We start from the raw sequence: 19,911 nt of genomic DNA on the forward strand, positions 1-19,911 counted from the left end.
AAGCAAAGATCTCTGGCTCCTTATATGAACTTCAGTTTTATGGAAATAGAAGCATCTGTGGATGATTTTAGGAACATTCACTAAATCTCCAGGGGATTTGAGCCAACACTGCCTACTCAATAATCAGCTTTTACTAGGATCCAATTATTCTGCTGCTTCTGCTTGCTGGCATTTTCTATATTTCACCGAAAAACTGCAGGAGGCTTCAAGTTCTACCAACCCAATGTTTAATCCTGTTCATCTGCTTTGTGGTCTATAAAAACACAGCAAGAGTTTGATCATTCTGGGCATTCACATCCTTTCCTGTATACACAGCCACTTCAACAGGAGTTTACAGTGTAAGGTGGAGGTGCAATTGGTGAAGTCAGGATCCACACCAGCAGAGCCACTTTTGGTTTGCTCAACAACACCAATAACCTCAGGGGTTGTGGCTGTGATGGGTTATCCAGAAGACACCTGGGTAAAGGCTGGTGTGCTGGACATTTATTAAGGGTCAGTGTCTATAGACAGGACATAAAGGAAGTGGAACTGGGAAGAAGGAGAAGCCAAATCACCACGCAGGCACAGTAAAGACTTGGTCATCCACCAAGAGGTTCTACAGTAAATATGCCCCTGCCTCCAGCAGTCCTTGGATAGGCATGCCTAAAAAAGGCTCTTCTGCAGTTCAGACAGCACAGCAGGGGTTGACAGAAGGAGCTTTCTGAGTGGTACCAGGCACTGTCTCTCCAGTCTCCTACAGCTTCTGCCTTGCATCACTTGGGTCCACTGTTTCATTGCAGCTCGAGATGATGCAGCTCCCTTGGGACATTGGGGGCATCTTCTTGAATGTCTGTGGAGAAGGACAACCAGCTACAACAACCTTGGCTTATACACTGCTTCTGGCCTATGCCTCAACTGCTACCCATTGACTCTTCTCTGAATTCTAGACTCCCCTCATCTTCCACTAACATGTGTGATGCACTTGATGGCTGTTACAGTTTGAATATAAAATGTCTCTCACAGCATTATCTTTTGATGTTTCTCCTCAGCTGCTGTAACTACTTCAGAAACTGTGAGACTCCCAGGACATGAGAGCTTCCTGGTAGAACTGATAACTGAGGGCTGGCCTTTGAAAGTTACACTTGGACTCTGGTTCCAGCCTTGCTGTCTATTTCCTGGTGTGTAATGCTTTAACCACCACTGCCACATGCCCCTATGGTTATGAACTCATCAGCCTCCCCCAGCATGATGAGTTACGATCCTCTGAAACCATAGGCCAACATAATCTCATATCCTTTGTTTCTCTCAGATAAGTCACAACAGTACAACAGTATGGAAACTAGCCAGTAACAAAGGATTTCCCTTTTTGTTTGTTTGTTTGTTTGTTTTGTTTTGTTTTTGAGACAGGTTTTCTCTGTGTAACAGCCTTAGCTGTCCTGGAACTAGCTCTGTAGACCAGGCTGGCCTCGAACTCACAACAGTTCCGCCTGTCTCTGCCTCCCAAGTCCTGGGATTAAAGGCATGTGCCACCACTGCCTGGCCCAACAAAGACTTTCTTAGTGACATAACCAGGACTTTCGTCCTTGAGAGCCCTGATACCCCATGTCTCCTCAGGCCATTGCAGTGTGCTTCCTCATGAACAAGGACGTACACAGGACACAGACCTTATGCCCCAGGATTGCAAGCACCTTCTTCTTCTTATTTTGCAGTTATTTCAGCCCTCTGTCCTGAACACCATTCCCAATTCTCTCTGCATTTGCTTTTGCATCTGTCTTTTTAAAAGGACACAATACAAAACCTGACACCCCACGCTGCTCTGAAGAAAAATGCTTTGTTTGGAAAAGAATTTTATCAAGTAACATTGTGGAAGAAGAGCACTGCTTGTATCCTAATAAGCAACATAGGCATCTCTGATGACTTAGAGGAGGACATTTTCATTATCCTACAGCCCTTGAAGATTTAAGTGGCATTTAAGCCCTTTAAGACACAGTGGCAGGTGTTAAGAGTGCTCCTCCTGGACCAGAGCTTCTCTGTGGTCTTTAACTCTTGTTTAAAAGCCACTGGAACGCGACTGGAATCCAAGCTGACAGCATAGAGCAGCAAACTGATGACAACAGAGGGTGTGGGTGAGAGCCACACTGGTCAAGACAACTGGTATTTAGAGCTTCCAATCATATGTCCTCTGCTTTGTGTCCCTCACATATTGCATAAGTTCAATCACCTGTTTCCTAACTCATAGATATTACTAATATATATGCTTTTAATAAAAGAGAAAACAAATACTATATTTTTCTCCCCTCTAGCAACACAATCTGTACTGATTTTAAAATTGAATATTTTATGATGGTTAATGAATAAACATGGAAATGTAGTAGCTTAATATTGAGGCATTATTCTCTTTGAAATGTTTCTTATCTTAGCTTGTAGGTGCAATGCCAGTCATTGCAAATAGTGAAAGCATCTCTTTGGCCATGATTTCAACTTCCCTCTTGAGGCAAGGAAGAGATTGAAAGGAGGGATACATTGCCTAGGAAACCACCCTGGGTTAAAGGCAACACTGTGGCTGTGGAATGGATCTAGCTCCTGATTTCAAGGATGCTAATTTGATGCTGACAATGTGATTTCCAGCAAAGACGTGCTGTTTGCAGTTTACACAGTCCTTAGTCAGCTCAGTTCCGAGAAACACACAATCTATTTTCTGTGGCTGCTGATTATTGAGAATCCCAGAATGTTGATTAAGTTTTTGAAAGTTTGGCACATGAACTTCACACATAACACAGAGACCAATTGTACATCTTCCTAGAAATAATATTTATGTTTAAGTAAACTTCAAGAAATGTAAGGAACAAGGTAACTCAATAATTAGCGAATATTTACAGGAAATGTTGCTAAAGGGAACAAAATGAACATTTCAACTGCACATTAATAATTAAATAAGCCAAAGCAATTCTTTACACAGAAATTTAGTCATAAATTTATTTCTTAAATATGTTCAAATATAAGCAAATATATTCTTTAGGCAGAATTAATATGCTGACTGTTCTGTTTCAACAATATTAAGAATAACAATGTATCGTGTCCATGATACAAGCATGCAAGTAAGAAACTATTTGGTAGTTATATAAATTCTAGCAGTCTCCTTTAAAAAATATCTAACATCTTCATAATTTCTTGAGAAATGTTTGATTATTCTTTCAGATTTTTTCCCCAGAACAATTTTAAACTGTATAGGGAAGATCTCAAAAGGATCATAAACATAAAGACCAAAGCTTTCAATTTCTTTAGAATCATTTCTCACCTGGAAATTTTAGAGGAAGGGGAAGTCAAACTCAATAAGCCTACACGGAGCTCCCTCAGTAAAGGGAAGGAAGGCAACCACATTTTGTTAGGAAAAGTATAGCAGGAGCAGGAGCTTTGACGGATTCTGAACTAATCACCCAGAGGCATCTATCCTGCTTTTCCTCTAATATACACTGGCTGAGGCAAAACAAAAATCTCTTTGTCTTCAACTCTAAGCAACTGTGGTGGTTTGAAAGAAAATGGGCCCTAAAGGGAGCAGCACTACTAGCAGGTGTGGCCTTGTTGAAGTAGGTGTGGCCTTGTTGGAGGAAGTGTGTCACTGTGGGGGTGGACTTTGAAGTCTCTTCTGCTCAAGTTTCCCTCAGTGTGACATGAGACTCCTTCCTGTTGCCTGTAAGTCAAGATGTAGGATACTTGGCTACTTCTCCAGCATCATATCTGCCTGCATGCTGCCATGTCACATCATGGTGCTAAAGGACTGAACATCTAAAAATGTAAGCTGCCCACTTAAATGTTTTTCCTTTATAAGAGTTGTCGTGGTCCTGGTGTCTCCTCACAGCAATAGAAACCCTAGCTATGACAGCTACTTACATTCCATTTCAGGGTTCCATCACAGAATCACTTTATAACTTGATGAATTTCATTACAACTACCTTATGTCATCATGCTTAAAAATGCAAGTCTCCCTCTCAGCCGATGTTGCATCCTTTCCTGGACACTCGGCTAGGTCACATTTCTGTAGCGAGGTAATCCCTGGGCTATAGCTTCTGCCTGATGAAATATGAGGCCTCTCCTGTCTAGACTTGGCCCAACTTATCCTACAGCTCCCAGTCCCAGTGGGATAATAAATTGATTAGGAAATAAAATGTATGCATTGAAACAGGGAAATTTGCAGTTGTTTATATAGTAGTTAGCCTACCCTTATTAATATTCATATTTCAAGTATTATTACTCATTTCTTCTTCCCAAAGGTAAAGTCTTCTAGAATTAAAGCTTTCTGCAATAGAGAAATGTGTTGTGCAAAGGCTAAAATGAGCAGGCTTACCAGTTCAGACATAACATCAGGATACAGGGAGCATCTCAGGTATTCATCTAGGAGGGCCTTGGCAAGGGCAATCCCACTGAAGCAGAGATAATACTTGCTGTGAAGTTATGGGCATTCTACTGAGATAATGGGTAGCTTGGTTTGGAATGTCCTTGATATAATCATTAGACCCATCTGAAAAGTAAAGCTTTATTTACTCCAAAAAGAAAATCATCTTCTGTAATCAAAATACAAGGGCAAGAGCTGTTCATTTACCTACAAGTAATATTGGTTGGCTTGATAATGTAAAAAAAAAGTTATTTTTATACAGTGCTGATAGAGATCAAACTAAAACCAATTTGTCAATACCCAACAAAACTTTACCACAAGAATTTCAAACTTCTTCACCTTATGATTCCAATTTTCAGCTTCACATCTCACGATCTGCTGTCTCCCTTGCCCTCAAGTGATAATGGAATTTTATTAGGTCAAAGATTCACATTGTCTGTGAAGTTCAGAGTGCTCATGGATGGATTTGAACATGAGCTTGTCTTCTCAGATGTGCTTCCTCCCTACACTGATTCTTACCCACATTTCATTCTTTGACACTGCTTCCTCCCCACACTGCTTCCTCCCCACACTACTTCCTCCCCACACTGCTTCCTCCCCACACTGCATTCTTCCACACTGCTTCCTCCCCACACTGCTTTCTCCCCACACTGCTTCCTCGCCACACTGTATTCTTCCACATTGCTTCCTCCCCACACTGCTTCCTCCCCACACTGCTTCCTCCCCACACTGCATTCTCCCCACACTGCTTCCTCGCCACACTGCTTCCTCCCTACACTGCTTCCTACCCACATTTCATTCTTTGACACTACTTCCTCCCCACACTGCTTCCTCTCCACACTGCTTCCTCCTCACACTGCTTCCTCCCCACACTGCTTCCTCCCCACATTGCTTCCTCCCCACACTGCTTCCTCCTCACATTGTATTCTTCCATACTGCTTCCTCCCCACAGTGCTTCCCTCCAAGGCTTCATCCTCTATCTCACTGTTCTCCCCAGGGAATCAAAATTCAATTTTTACTGATGAGAAAAAGTTAAGGTTTACTTTGCACTCAGTAGCCTTTGAAGAAACAAACACAAATTTGAATTAATTTCTTGCCCTTAAGGAGCTTATGATTTAGCTCTCACTCATTGGTTTTCCTTGTAACATGCCACAGTTGTTCCAGACCATTTCATCATTTACAGCCAATCCAAGTTTATTTGTTCTAATGCACAACAAGCAAAGATGATTAATATAATAGACAGAAGAATTGTTTATAAGCTCTAAAACTGTGAGCAAATATATGTAACAGAAGTGGGCAGTTCTGTCAATATTCTTTATATCCATAGTATGATATGCATTAATTAGTCAGACTCAAAAGTAAATAAACAATAAACACAAACAAAAGTGTAATAAACTGGTTTGTAGTCGCATCATAAAAATGTAATTCTATTAAGATGTGATGTCTTCTGATGAAACATTTTTGACATAGAAAAGTCTGCATTCACTTCAATGTCTATGTTCCTGTTTTTAACACAGCACACAGAAGAGATGCATGGAAAAGTAAAGCAGTTTACAAGATCAATCATAAAACTCATTTTCTCTGGACTGGACTTTAAAGTTGACTTATGGTGGCTGTTCTCCTGTCTTCTGACTGCAGCCACTTGGCACAGGAAGTTAGTGGGAGCATGCACTTATGCTTTTGCATTGTGTTAACCCTTTCTACATTCATGTCAGGCCATGTTGTATTTCTCAAATAATATTCATCCATATACACATCCTATTAGTTTTGCTGCTACATTCTGACTTTGACCTTAGTTTAATGACAGCATAATGTAGTTTCTGTCTGTAAAGAAAAGCCACCAATGTGATGTCAGCACTGGGAGGCAGCAGACCTGGCTGACATCTCTATGCTGCAGGCAGCTAAACCTAATGTCTTTTCACAAAGTTTCACATTGTCAGGCCTTATAGGCAGCTCTTTTCTCAATCGTTATATTAGTCATCTTTGATTACTGTGCACTGGAATCAACATACCTCGGTTGGATACAGATGATGAAATGTTCTGGGACCATTATGGCATGCTACAAGGAAAGCAGATCGGTAAGGATTTAATTTCAGGGCTGAACCTGTCCTGCACAAAACACACAAACGTGGACATTGGAATCTCTTTCTGCTCAGTGGGTTCTAAGGGTCACATAGGTCCCAGATGAGGGCACTTCCTTCCTTACTGAGAATCTGCTGGTCCTGACTCTAGAACATAAGGGAAGAATCAGTACCACAGATGAATGATACAAGTAATATTCTAAGCAGTTTCCACAATTAAATAAGGAGGTAAAAAAAAAAATAAAGCCCTGTTCCACCTCTCCAGAAATGTTTTGAAGGCATACAAAATTATTTATAGCCACAAAGGTTTTACACAAGGTGGTTTAAAAATAGTCCTCTAAATCAGAGCCCAGTTTATCTTCTCTGAAATCATCACACTGATGCATGGTAATGATGGATTAGCTTTATCAGTCTTTTCAATGATTATTCATTTATTTATTCACATTGCATTTAGTTTGCTCATACTTTCTGCTATTTACAATATGTCATGTAATATGCTCATATACTCATTTACTTCACAGGTATTGGGTGAATTCTATCCCAGGCTAGGTACTTGTCTGGTAAAAATTCCCTGTCCTTTATGGGCTTACATTCTAACCAGGGTACTATTAAGTACATAAAAGGAAGCTATTCAGCTATTTTAAGTGCTGAGGGGAAAGGCCAAACAAGGAAGGTACTTTGGGAACATTGGAAGGAGTAGCTGTTTTGACCAAATGCTGAGGAATGTGACATCCAAAGGAGTAAAGGAGTGAGCATGAGCCTGCAGGGAAGAAACCCCAGAGAGGATGGAAGAATGGCTGGGGAGTAGTGTGCACTGTCAGGGAGTGTGGGGGCGTCGTGGGCAGTAATAGTGGGCAAAGTAAGACAGAGAAACAGTGGGGACATCAAAGATGCTACGCAGGTCATGAAAAGCTGATGTGTTATGGAAACTCACCACAGAACCATGGTGTGACTTACTCAGAGTATAAGAGGACATGCTGTCTGCTGTGCTGTGGATGGTGTGACAAAGATGCCAGGTGCAGGCCGAGAAATCATCAAAACAGTCCCTGAGTGATCCAGGAACAAAATGAAGGCGGCATGACCCAAGGTGTTGGCAACACGTATGGTGGGAAGTGATTGGGTTCTTGGGATGCTTGGACGACAGAAACGGCAGGATTGGCTGATGGCTTGGAAGTAAGATATCATGAAACCATGAAGACCCCACACTGCACTGTTGGTGTTTGGTGAAAGTGGGGAGTTGCTTCCAGATTTGTTACATTTCAGACTGCAACTCAATGGACAGGTTTGAGTCAGCAGATACATAGACAAGGTTAGATGCAAGGAAAAGATCTGGGTCATATAATGAATTTGAAGTATTTGGAAGCAGGCTGTCTTGAAGCCTGGTGAAATTCCACAGGAAGCATAAGAGAAACACCTGGAGCACCCATCCTTGGGTGGTGGGGGGTGGGACCAGTACAGGACATCAAAGAAGAGTCCCCAAACCACACCTGTGTCTCTGACAAATAAAGAACAGGTTTCAAGGAAGTGACTGACCAGATATGACAGCAGCCGCCCAGGGACTAGGTGAAGCAGGTTCCTTGACAACATGAAGGAGAAATTGTGGCAGCATCCCAAAAGCCAAACAGATTCAAGAGTGTGAGAGATGCACACTGGAGCCTCTAAGTACTTGGAGCTATTGCGAGGACTTTGCTCTAAGGAGGAATCACTGGGAGAAAGAAAGGTTAAGACAGGTTTCTCCTATGGTGAAAGAAATAACACAACTTTGTAAATGTGTTTATTGCCCTATGACTGTTGCAGCAAATGACCAATCTCTGAGTGGCCAAAAACAAGAGAAATATATTTTCTCAAAAGTTGTGGAATCCACAAGTCCAAAATCAGCAATTACCAGCATCATGCCCCCGCTGGGAGGCTGTAGGGCATATGAGTTCCTTGTCTCCTCCAGTGGCTGGTGGCTGGCAGGGTTGCTTTACTAGTGCCTGCAGCACTGGCCTCAAACTCTCCAGTCCCATGGCCTCTGCTTCTTCCCTTTGGCCCCAGTACCCCTCCACAACTCTATTACAAGGATACACACCTGTATTTGCATTTGGAGCCCATTGCCGAGGTCCGAGGCCATCTCTACATCCCTAAAGCCTTAATGTAATCTCATCTATAAGGTCTCTTTTCCCCAGAAAGGTAGCACAGGCTCCTGGCGTTAGGAGTGGGCATCTCTTTGTGAGTCACCACCAACCTACTACTTAAGCAGATGGCAGTGATCCACAGATGAGTAAAATGATAATGTAAGAAATGGAGGTCTGGGAAAACCAGAAGGTGGACAGAGGAGCAGCATTAGGAGCACATCCGAAGTATCTATAGTGTCCATTTGCAAGGTTATACTACTGTTTTTCCTTTCAGAGAAACATGCGAAAAGTGCACCCACATTGGTCCTTACATGTATTGGTCCCCAATTGCTGCTTAACAAACAGACCTATCTAGACCACACTCATTTGTTACTTCACGGTGTCTATGAGACAGGAATCTGAGCATCTCCCTTTGAGGTTCTGTGTTCCAAGGTCTCCCAGTATGCAATGCAGTTGTTGATGGGTTGTGTGCTCCTCAGAGGCTCACTAAAATACCTTTTTCTAAACTGCCTTAGGTTACAGGTAGAATTCATTTTCTGGAGGCTTTAGGGATGGGACTCCAGTTTCTTGCTGGAAGCTATTTTCAGTTCCTAGTGATTTGAATCTGAAATGTCCTTTCCATGTTTTGAATGTTTATTCTCCAGTTTGTGGTGCTATTTTTGGAAGCTGTGGAGGTCAGGCCTAACTAATAAAAATGGTTCACTAGGAATGAGCCTTTTGAAGTTATAATCTGTCTCTTAACTCTGGCCTCCCTAGGTGTTTCCTGGGGCCTCTGTGATGTGACCAGCATGAGTCAAAACAAATCTCTCTGTCCCTCATATTGTTTCTACTAGGCATCATAGTTAGAGAGAAGCAAAAGGAACTAACACGGTTCTTTGAGAGTTCACTTTCCCCTGCCTGGACTCCTACTTCACCGTAGTTTGTATCTTCCAGCCAGTGAAAACTGACAGTGACTCTAACAAGTCTACAACAAACATGGAATCTTACCTGCCGTGGCGACCAGTCTCTTCTCAGGAGACTATTCCATCTCTTCTGTCACATTCTGTTGCTAAGGAGCCAAGTGCTTGATGCAGCCCTGGTTTAGAGGTAGGAATCCCATAGGATGCTGTCTTAGTTAAGGTTTTTATTGCTGCAATGAAACACCATGACCAAAAAGCAACTTGGGGAGGAGAGGCTTTATTTTACTCACAGTTGCATATAACAGTTCATCATCAAAAGTAGGAACTTGCAAAGGGCACGAACCTGGAATCAGGCCATGGAGGGATCCTGCTTGCTGTCTTGCTACCCATACCTTGCTCAACCTACTTTCTTCTCCTTTTTTTATTATTAAGAAATTTTTTATTCATTTTACATACCAATCACATATCCCCCTCTTCCCTCCTCCAGTCCCCCCAACCTTCCTCCCCAACCTACCCCCTATTTCCTCCTACAAGAAGGTAAGACCTTCCATGGGGAGACAGCAGAGCCTGGTACATTCAGTAGAGACAGGTCCAAGGCCCTCCCCCTGCATCAAGGCTATGTGAGGTGTCCCACCATAGGTACTGGGCTCCAAAAAGCCAACTAACTCATGCACCAAGGATGGATCCTGATCCTACTGCCAGGGGCCCTTTAAGCAGATCAAGCTAAACAACGGTCTCACTTATGCAGAGGGCCTAGTCCAGTCCTGTGGAGGCTCCACAGATGTTGGCCTAAAATTCAACTAGAGTTCCTACTAGTTTGGTTTGGTGGTCTCTGTAGGTTTCCCCATCATGATCTTGATGCCTCTTGCTCATAGAATCCCTCTTCTCTCTCTTCATTTGAACTCCTGGAGCTCGGCCTGGTGTTTGGCTGTGGATCTCTGCATCTGCCTCCATCAGTTACTGGATGAAGGCTCTATGATGACAGTTAGGGTTTCACCGATCTGGTTAGTGGGGTGAGCCAGTTCAGGCACCTTCTGTGTCTCCTTCATTGCTCTCCCACTCCATCCTTGTTCAAAACTAGTTCAAATATTCAAATGATAATTTAAAAATATCAACTTACTTCTAGCTTTAAAAAGTATATTTTGTTGTTTTTCTTGTTCTTATCACAAATGTGATAATTCTTGTTCTAAAATAGCCTGACTCATCAACGCAAAAGCACACAACTAGATTGTATTCACTGTGCTTGGCATTCATTTTATTGCTGTGATTGTGTGGTTAGACACACACCCCCAGACTTCAGGTTTCTATTCCCTAGAACTGGCAGAGAAGTAAGTAATGTAGTCCACTTGTGATGATCACTACAGTGCTTTGGAGACAGTAAGAGATGATTGTGCGCATTACACAGATTCATCAGAACAAGAGAACACATCCAACAGGTTAGGTACCAGATCAGTTTTCATCAACTTAAAATGTCATTTCATGGTTATATCTTCTGAATATTTTCCAAATAAAAAGGTCAAATGACACAAAACATAGTGGAAAGATGAAAAGGTTCTGAATTTTGCCTATCTTTAAGTTCTACATCTCCACTTAAAGCTGTGCTATCTTACAAAGGTTAACCTCCATGTGGTTCCACTAATTTCTGTGAGACTCAGCAAACCTCCATATAACTATGTTGACCTGTAATACCTTGCCAGTATCCAAACACTTTCATGCTTTGAAAGGCTGGGAATGTAGTTCAGTTGATAGAGGACTTTCCTAGCAGGCATGTGACTCTGGATACAATCCCTAGCACTGTCCAGTAATGCATACCTATAATCCCACCTTTTGGGAGGTGGAGACAGGAAGGTGAGAAGTTCAAGGTCATTGTGGTGGTTTGACTGAGAACTCCCATAGGCTCATGATTTGAACACTTGGTCTCCAGTTCCTAGTTAGTGGTGCTGTTAGGGAGGTAATGGAACCTTTAGAAGTTGGATTTTGAGGTTGAGAGCCTCCCCCTCCCTCTCTCTCTTTCTTTCTTTCTCTCTCTCTCTCTCTCCTCTCTCTCTTTCTCTCTGCTTCCTGACTGGCAGCCCTTATGCTCCCACTGCCATGCCTCCCTGCCATGGAGGACTGAACCCATCCCCACACCCTTGAAGTGTACAATAAAGTAAACTTTTCTAGGTTGCTTTTGGTCATGGTATTTTGTCGCAATAATAGATATGTAACTAATATAATCATTCTTGTCTACCTTAACTACATAGAAAGTTCAGGTCCACTCTGGACTACAAGAACTATGTCTTAAACAAAAGGCAGAGTTGGGTTTAACAAGCGTTAGGAAGTCACTTCAGTTTTACCTCTGACATAGAGTGACCTTAGAAGCCATTTCTCTTCAGTGTAAGAGAAAGAGAAGCCACTGCTAAAAGAGAGGGGGGAGGGAGAGGGAGAGAGAGGGAGAGAGGGGGGAGAGGGAGGAGGGGGGATTGAGAGGAGAGAGGGACAGGGAGAGGGACAGGAAGAGGGAGAGAGAGGGACAGGGAGAGGGAGAGGGAGAGAGAGAGCCACCACTGCCATCCTTTAAAAATTGTCATGCTTTGAAACATGTCAGATTCTGTGCTAGGGGTGCTCAACCTGTATCAGAGTCAGTCTAGACCAAACACAGAGAAAGTTAAAATGCCAGATATTGTCTCTCCCTTCCCCCTTTCTCTCTGTCTGTCTCTGTCTCTCTTGAACTGGGGCTTTTGTAAAAATGAGGATGTTTCCTTGCACAAAGAAAACCTCAATTGGAAGAGGAGATTAAAACTCTTTGCTCTCAAATCTGAACACACCATCTTTAACTAGTTCTTGCTTCAAAAGTTTTCATCCAAATTTAATAGGAAAATGTACAGCAGCAGCACCATTGGCAATATCTGAACACACACAATGGAAATTCAGCAGACCGTCTGTGTGCTAAGTGCATGGGTGTTAGGAGCCATTGTTCTTATCCTCAACCTAAGACAAAGAAGAATCAATGACCATACCTATCATTCTAAAAACTGTTTAGCTATTGCTATTATAATTATTAGCATATCTATTATAGACAGTAAAGGAATTCACAGTGGTATTTTTCATATGCATACGTCATACACTGATCATCTCTGTCTGCACTTCTTCCAACATCTTTCCCTCTCTCCTCCTTCCCTTCCCTTCTCTAATCCTTTCTAGTCTATATTCATCCCTCACTGCTTTCACTGCTTTCAAGTCTTCTCTTTTATCTCAGTTTCCTCATATGACAAAAAATGCAGCATTTTCTTCCTGTGTCTTACATGCTTAACATGATGTTCTCTAGTTTCACTCATTTTTTGTGATGTTCATCTATATGGATGAATATTACTCCAGTGTGTGTGTGTGTGTGTGTGTGTGTGTGTGTGTGTGTGAGAGAGAGAGAGAGAGAGAGAGAGAGAGAGAGAGAAATCTCTCTCTCTCTACATATATATATATATATATATATTTGTATTCTTAAGTGTCTATTAAAATTATATGTGTGTGTGTGTGTGTGTGTGTGATTTGTATTTTTAAGTGTCTATTCAGATAATTTATTGATTTGGTAATTAGGTGACTTGCTTTTGTTGTAGCCCAAGCTGGCTTCTGTGTAACTGAGAATGAGCTGGGCCTTCTGACCCTCCCATCTCCACCTCTGACATTCTGGCATTCTAACTACACCCCACTGTGTTGTGCTGGGGAACAAACCCAGAGCTTCAGGAGTGCTATGCAGCATTCCATCCACTGAGCTGCATTCCCTGCCTTCTTTATGTCTTTTAAGTTTATTCTCATTTACTTTAAAGAGTCCAGAAATTCTATTGCTTGAATATCCTCATTTAATTTTTATCTGATATGTGTTTTTAAACTAATTTTAAGACTATATACTAATCTGAATTCAGTATTTTATGTTTATCAGCTGTTAAGTTTTAAGACAGAATCTAAATCAATACATCCCACACTTCATGTTTTACAAGTGCACAGCTCAAGAATCTCACTGAGCTGAAAAGTAAAGAGAAGGTGGAGTTCTCACTGAATTGGATGAATGTAAGCAACAGTACATCCATAGCTCCATGAACATACTCACGAATGCACTTGCGCAGGAAATTTACTCTGACATTTCATCTTGTGCCTGTTTTATCACTGCCTTCCTGACAGTCTCTCTGACCAAGACGTTTTTAAATATAGTTATTCTCCCAACAATGTGTCTTAAAATGGTTTAAATGCAAGAAATCAAAGCACCTACACTATTAGCCTTGACACCTAAGACTGGGAACAGGCTTGCATGGTCCTGAATCTGAAAGATAGATAGATAGATAGATAGATAGATAGATAGATAGATAGATAGATAGATAGATAGACAGACAGATGGGGAGAGGGGGAGAGGGAGATGGAGAGGGAGAGGGGGAGGGAGATTTGCCTCCAGAACTAGCCCTGTGGGGCTGAGCAGTGCCAGCGTGGGATGACAGTCTCAGTCATCTGCAGGGCTGGACTCCACTGCTGTGATAATCTGGCTGTGATCAAACAACAGCTCCTGTGCTCTTGAAGGAAAAGGACCCTAAGGACCTCAACCCACATCACATGAAACAGTCTCTACCTGACCCATCCTCTCCCTAAGAATTTCCTTCATTTCCTAATTCCAAACAGAGTCTGTTCCCCTTCTCCCTGAGGATCAGTTCCTTGGCTGTGCAAATGAGCCCGTGGTTCTACACAACAGTTAAGAGATCTGAATGCTCCACATTACCACAACACTTCATTTTTTCATAGATTATGAATGAAAAAATTCTAAGAAAACCAAACATGTTGGGGAGAGAGGAAGAGGGAAGGAGATGGAGAAAGAAGAGGGGAAGGGAGGGGGAAAGAGGTGGGGCACTGATTTACAAAGACAGCCTTGGCTTGCTGCTGAAGCAGTACCTTTCCATCCAAATCATTGTATAGGAATTCTAGGGAACCTTACTTGACTCTGCAAATTTGCTACAGACAAAAAATACATCTCATATTTAATTTATAAATCCCATTCTATTGAGCTTAGACAAAATCAAAGTTATTTAATTTTTACATTTTCTTCTGCTTTATAGGAATGAGTTGTCCAGCTTTTCTCTCGTTGAAGTTATTATTCAAGGCTTTCCTCTTTTCCTTCCCGGTGTTTTCCATGGACCCGCTCTGTGTGTGAGTGTCTGTGGGAATTAAACAGAAGCAACAGAGGCAACGAAACACACTGATTACCAAGTAAAATGGTTCCCCTGGCAACCACAGCCCAATGAAAGCCCTTAGAACTGCCTTCTTTGCTCAGATGGTTTTTTCCCAGTGATTTCAGGCATCACAGATGGCAGAAGCAGACACAAAGCTACCTGCTCCAACTGTGTTGCTACAGAAATAAAGCTGATTCAGTGAGTGGTGTTCTGTTTTGTTCTGTGGCTAGATATTTGTAGTGTAGTTTTTTTTAATTATTTGTATGTATGTGTATCTGTGTGTGTGAGTGAATGCCACTTGTGTGTGGGTGCCCAGAGAAGAAGATGGTGAGCTTGAGTTCACAACTACCCAACAGTGCAGGGAACTGAACTCAGGTGCTAAAATGTGTCCATCCTTATGTGCTTTATACTGTTGGATGGATTGGCTTTCTATTGCTGCTATGATAAATCATCACAGATGTCGGGACTTACAAGAACACAAATGCATAATGCCATCATTTACCTACAGAACAGAAGTCTGACACAAGTGTTCCTGATACAAAATCATGGGTCAGTAAGGGTACACTCCTTTGCAGATACTGGGAGAGAGGATCTCTCCTTGACTTTTGCTCTAAAAGCTGACAGCATTTCTTGGCTTTTAGTGCTTTTGTTATTTTTATATTTATCAACTTCACCACATCTGTCATCCTCCACCTTTTCACAGAATAGCTGGGGAGAGTTCTTTGTTTTGATGAATTCCAAATTTCTTGAGCTCTGTTATATGACTTTTTCTGGAATGTTGAAAACAAATGCCTATTTACCTGAGGTGTGACAACAGTCCAAACTATCTCCACTAGCTTAGTGAACCAGTAAGTTTATTGAAGTTACTTATGAAAGACGAGTTATTTATAGGTACATGGATGACTTACATAGAGCTGTATCACCAAAATTCCCACCTTAGCCTAGGTAACAACTTATGATAGTTATATCCCTGGATCTGCCTGCATGACCTGAAGGAAGTTTGACAGATGACATGAATAGTCTTCTCTCCTCAGCAGTCCTTACCTCTTATAAAACCTTGCGGAGGGACCTTGTGACTCTTTTAAATTTCAGAAACATCCTGAAACTTGAAAATTGTTTACTTCCTGAGATTTGTAAGTTTTGTTTACTTAAGTCTCAAAGATCCTTCCTCAGGATGGAATGTTTAAATTCAGAGGAAATTACTGAATAACTGATTCATTTTGTCAGTTTCATACTCACACACAATATATTGAGGTCATACTTAACCCCACCATACTAATGCCCCACTCCTGCTCACCCCCTCTTCTTCCAAACTAGTCCCACCCCCATTTTTATGTCCTTTTTCTTGCACAGCTCTTGTGCAGGTAGCCACAGCTACAGTGTTGTCATGATTACAATGGGCATATCATATACAGAAGACTGAGTTTCACAGCACTCTTCCCCATCCTCTAGTTCTCTTACATTCTTTCTGTCCAATCTTCTGTGGTTCTTCTTGGAGAGCTCACCATGGTGGTGAGGATGGAGTTGGGGAACTGGTGGGATGACCAACACTGCAACTTCCCAGGCCCAGAACCAGAATTAAGAGTTGGCACACCCCAACATACATCTCATCTATGATCTGCTGGAGCACATGAAGGGACTAGTCCTGCAGACCCAAAGTTACAGGATCTCAATAACATAGGGTAAAAACAGGATATCCAAGAGGAGTCCCAGTGTGGGCCCAGTAATGATAGTATTAGCAGAAACCAGAGACCTAGAACCAGACCAATGACTCTTTGCAATGAACACTTGCAGTAAAGATATATGGATAAAAGGGTTTACTGTATGACTCACTGTATCACACTGTAACTTCCATGATGAGATTTTTACCTTTTTCCTTTTTTTTCTCTTAAATTTTATTTGATTGGAATGAGAGTTTGCAAGGGCAGAAGGCAGATATGAAGGGGCAGGGAAATGAATGGGATTGAGATGCATGATGTGAAAGACAAAGAATAAATAAAAAGTTTTTTTAAAAAAAAAAAAAAAAACCTTACTGTTGGTGGGAGCATAAGCTGATGTGGCCATTGTGGAAATCAGTGTGAAAGCTTCTTGGAAAGATAAAAATCAAACAACCTGTGACTTAGTTATCACAATCCTAGCCATATACCTGAAGGACTCCTTACTGTTTTCACCCATCCTCGTATTTCTAGACACTAATTCTTTATCGAATATATAACTGGCAAAGATTTTCTTATATTCTCTCAGCTGCTTCAGACTCATTTTAACAATCTGCAATTACCTCCACATCTCAAGATCCAGACTGGTGATCACGTCTGCAAAGTCCCCTTTGGCCATGTGAATTGGCCTAATCACACAGATGAGGCTGTAAATGTCTTTGAGGGACCATTACTCTGAATATCTTTGTTAGCTCACTGTGTAATGTATTTTTTTAATGATCTGTCCCAAAACATTGATATGCAATTAAGTATATACTTTTGAACTTTTCGCTATATGTATTGGTGATTTTATATCGAGCAAGAACACAGATCGGCAACCTTTCTTTCTGTGAAGGGCGTATGTCACATACATTTGTCATGTACATAGTGTATGATACAACTACTCAGCTTAGCCACAGTCATGGGGAAGCATTTCTTGACAACACATTGACAAACAGGCTCTAAGCTCCAACAGCAGTTTCTATACAAAGCCAGGCATGGGCTACATTTGACTTGTGGGCTGGCTTAGAAACTGGTGTTCTTGAAAGTGGATTTCCTGTAGAACACAGCATTGTTTCTGTAGAACACAGCATTGTAGAACACAGCATCTGGGCAACTTCATAAGGTTTTTCTCAAAATAAAAGAAGAGGGCTGTGGGTCCAGCTCCATGGTAGAGTGCTTTTCTAGCATGCAGGACATCTCATGTCCCATGCCCAGTACCACACAGAGAAATGACAACGATGGTGCCTTGTACTCTTCCGTTGCCTGCAGATAATAATAATGAATTCTGGATGACTACCATCAAAATCAAATGAACTCTTGGTAGGAAATGTAGAAACACCCAAAGTGTGGGAAAACCAAAGAGCAGCCCATCCTCAAAATAATGGATTTTAGACAACTCTACAGTTAAGGGCACATCCTGGTCTCTGTGGCAGGAGGCAGAAGAAAGACCTATAGCAAAACTCTGCTGTATGAATGCGAGGAACCAAATGAATATTAGATCCAAGGGAGCTTTATCCAACAATAACAGAAATCAGGCTGAAGTTTGGAAGTGAATTCACAGGCCACAAACGTTAGTAACAGCTTTCTCACCGGAAGCAGAAGAAGATAATCAGTGTGGGGAAGAGGTGTGGGACACAGCAAGGAAAGATCAAACTGCCCCTCCCAGAACTGGGAGGAAGAAATGGGCTTTTTATCTGGTTGCTTGGGTGCCCTAGGGTCTGCTCATTTTTCATTAGCTGTGATGACAGCTTTTTTTTTTTTTTTTTCCTGAGACAGGGTTTCTCTGTGTAGCCCTAGCTGTCCTGGAACTTGCTTTGTAGAACAGGCTAGCTCCGAACTCACAGAGATACTCCTGCCTCTGCCTCCCAAGTGCTGGGATTAAAAGCATGTGCCAGACACAGTGTCTTAATAAAAATAACTGTAGCAATAAAAAAAGGCATGTGCCACAATCATGGGCTTAAACTCTGACTCTTCTTTTTAAATAATGTTTTTAAAATTTATTTATTTTATGTATGGTGCTTTATCAGCATGGACACTTGCATGCCAGAACATGGCATCAGATCCCATTTATAGATGGCTGTGAGCCACCATGTGGTTTCTGGGTATTGGAATCAGAACCTCCAGAAGAGCTGCTAATGCTCTTAACTCCTGAATCATCTCTCCAATCCCACCTTTTTTTTTTTTAAACATGCCTTTCTTGCATTTTTTCTCATGTAAGATAGACTTCAGAATTCTGTTCACTTCTTAAAACATCCTGGTGTCATCCAACATCTGGCAGGGTTTTTCATTTACAATAAGAGAAGGATGTGGGAAGGTTAAGATTCCATACACTTCTGAGAAATTAGTTTATTCTTAGAGAGTGACAGGAGGGCTGGAGGGATAGCTCAGCCGTTAAAGGCTAGGCTCACAACCAAAAATATAAGAGAGTGACAGGAAATAAATTACGACTCCCACAACAAATACATACTCTATTCCAAAACTGTAGACTTGGGAGATGCTAGAGAATATAGGGAGCTGATATGAGAGCCCAGACACAGAACCCACAGAGGGAAACTTTCAAAACTGTGCGAACTTCTGTCTATACTTGGCTGAAGCTAAAACTTTACAAACATTAGAGACGCCACAGTTCGCAGAAAAGAGTCACAGCTGGCAAGTTGGAAGAAATAAGAAACTTCACCACTGTTCATGGTTAGATTCCAACAAAGTTAATTTACTATTATCACAGAAACTATAGTTATAAGAGTCTACAGTCATTATCCTTAGAAAGGAACTCATTGTTAACAATGATGAGTATACAGCAATAATATTAGACACAGGAAGAAGTAGAAAATGGAAATAGTAAAGATACTAGCAGACTCTAAGATAGCACAGATGGAGTTAAACAGTAAAACTTTTAGAGAAAGTACAACAAATACATGACTTAAAGGGGAACATAGTCATAAATGATCAGAAAGGGAAGATCTCCAGATTAATGGAAACTACAAAAAAAAACCCACATAGACACCATTGAAAATAAAAATGAGTATATAAACTCAGAATCATTTATTGGATGGCCTTATCAGTTTACTGGGAGTAGTGGGGAAAATGCCAGTTAACTTGAAGCTAAACGGAAAGGGAAGGGAAATTGGAAATTGTATTGAGAAAGCATGGAGAGAATTTTGTAGTACAATACTAAATTGATTAGGAAAATGATATTGGAGCCCAAGAACAAACCAAAATCTGAAGAAAGAACGACTAACCAGTTTTAAAACTTAATGAAATAATATGATACTAAACCCTAAGATGCTTTGCAAACAAGCAGAGAGAGAGAGAGAGAGAGAGAGAGAGAGAGAGAGAGAGAGAGAGAGAGGATATAGCTTAACACATTATGACTGAACTTCTGAGCACTAAAGAGTGAAAAGAAATTCTAGAAATATCTGGGGGAAAATAGCACTTTATATACATGGAACAATGACATCAATGATCAATCTTGTCAGAGACGGTAACAACCAGAACGTAGTATCTGATGAAAATATTATAGTGCAGGTACTATAAAGATGTTATTAATAACAATCAA

The 19,911-nt window shown here is 41.3% G+C and overlaps 2 long non-coding RNA genes across 3 annotated transcripts; one reads left to right on the top strand and one right to left on the bottom strand.

Moving 5' to 3' along the window:
* Nucleotides 1–210: 210 nt before the first annotated feature.
* LOC131904529 (uncharacterized) lies at nucleotides 211–9,597 on the bottom strand. 2 transcript variants are annotated; one of them, XR_009377749.1, is made up of 3 exons: nucleotides 9,558–9,595; nucleotides 6,385–6,431; nucleotides 211–829 (listed from the first exon to the last, which is right to left on the bottom strand). It is a non-coding gene; the product is annotated as an uncharacterized LOC131904529 (long non-coding RNA). The 2 variants fall into 2 exon arrangements; XR_009377748.1 differs by lacking the exon at nucleotides 6,385–6,431 and having other exon boundaries at nucleotides 9,558–9,597.
* On the top strand, nucleotides 9,063–14,860 carry LOC131904530 (uncharacterized). Its single transcript, XR_009377750.1, has 2 exons — nucleotides 9,063–9,656; nucleotides 14,545–14,860. It is a non-coding gene; the product is annotated as an uncharacterized LOC131904530 (long non-coding RNA).
* The last annotated feature ends 5,051 nt before the right edge of the window (nucleotides 14,861–19,911 follow it).

The sequence above is a fragment of the Peromyscus eremicus genome, chromosome 2, assembly GCF_949786415.1.
Source record: "Peromyscus eremicus chromosome 2, PerEre_H2_v1, whole genome shotgun sequence".
Lineage (NCBI taxonomy): Eukaryota > Metazoa > Chordata > Mammalia > Rodentia > Cricetidae > Peromyscus > Peromyscus eremicus.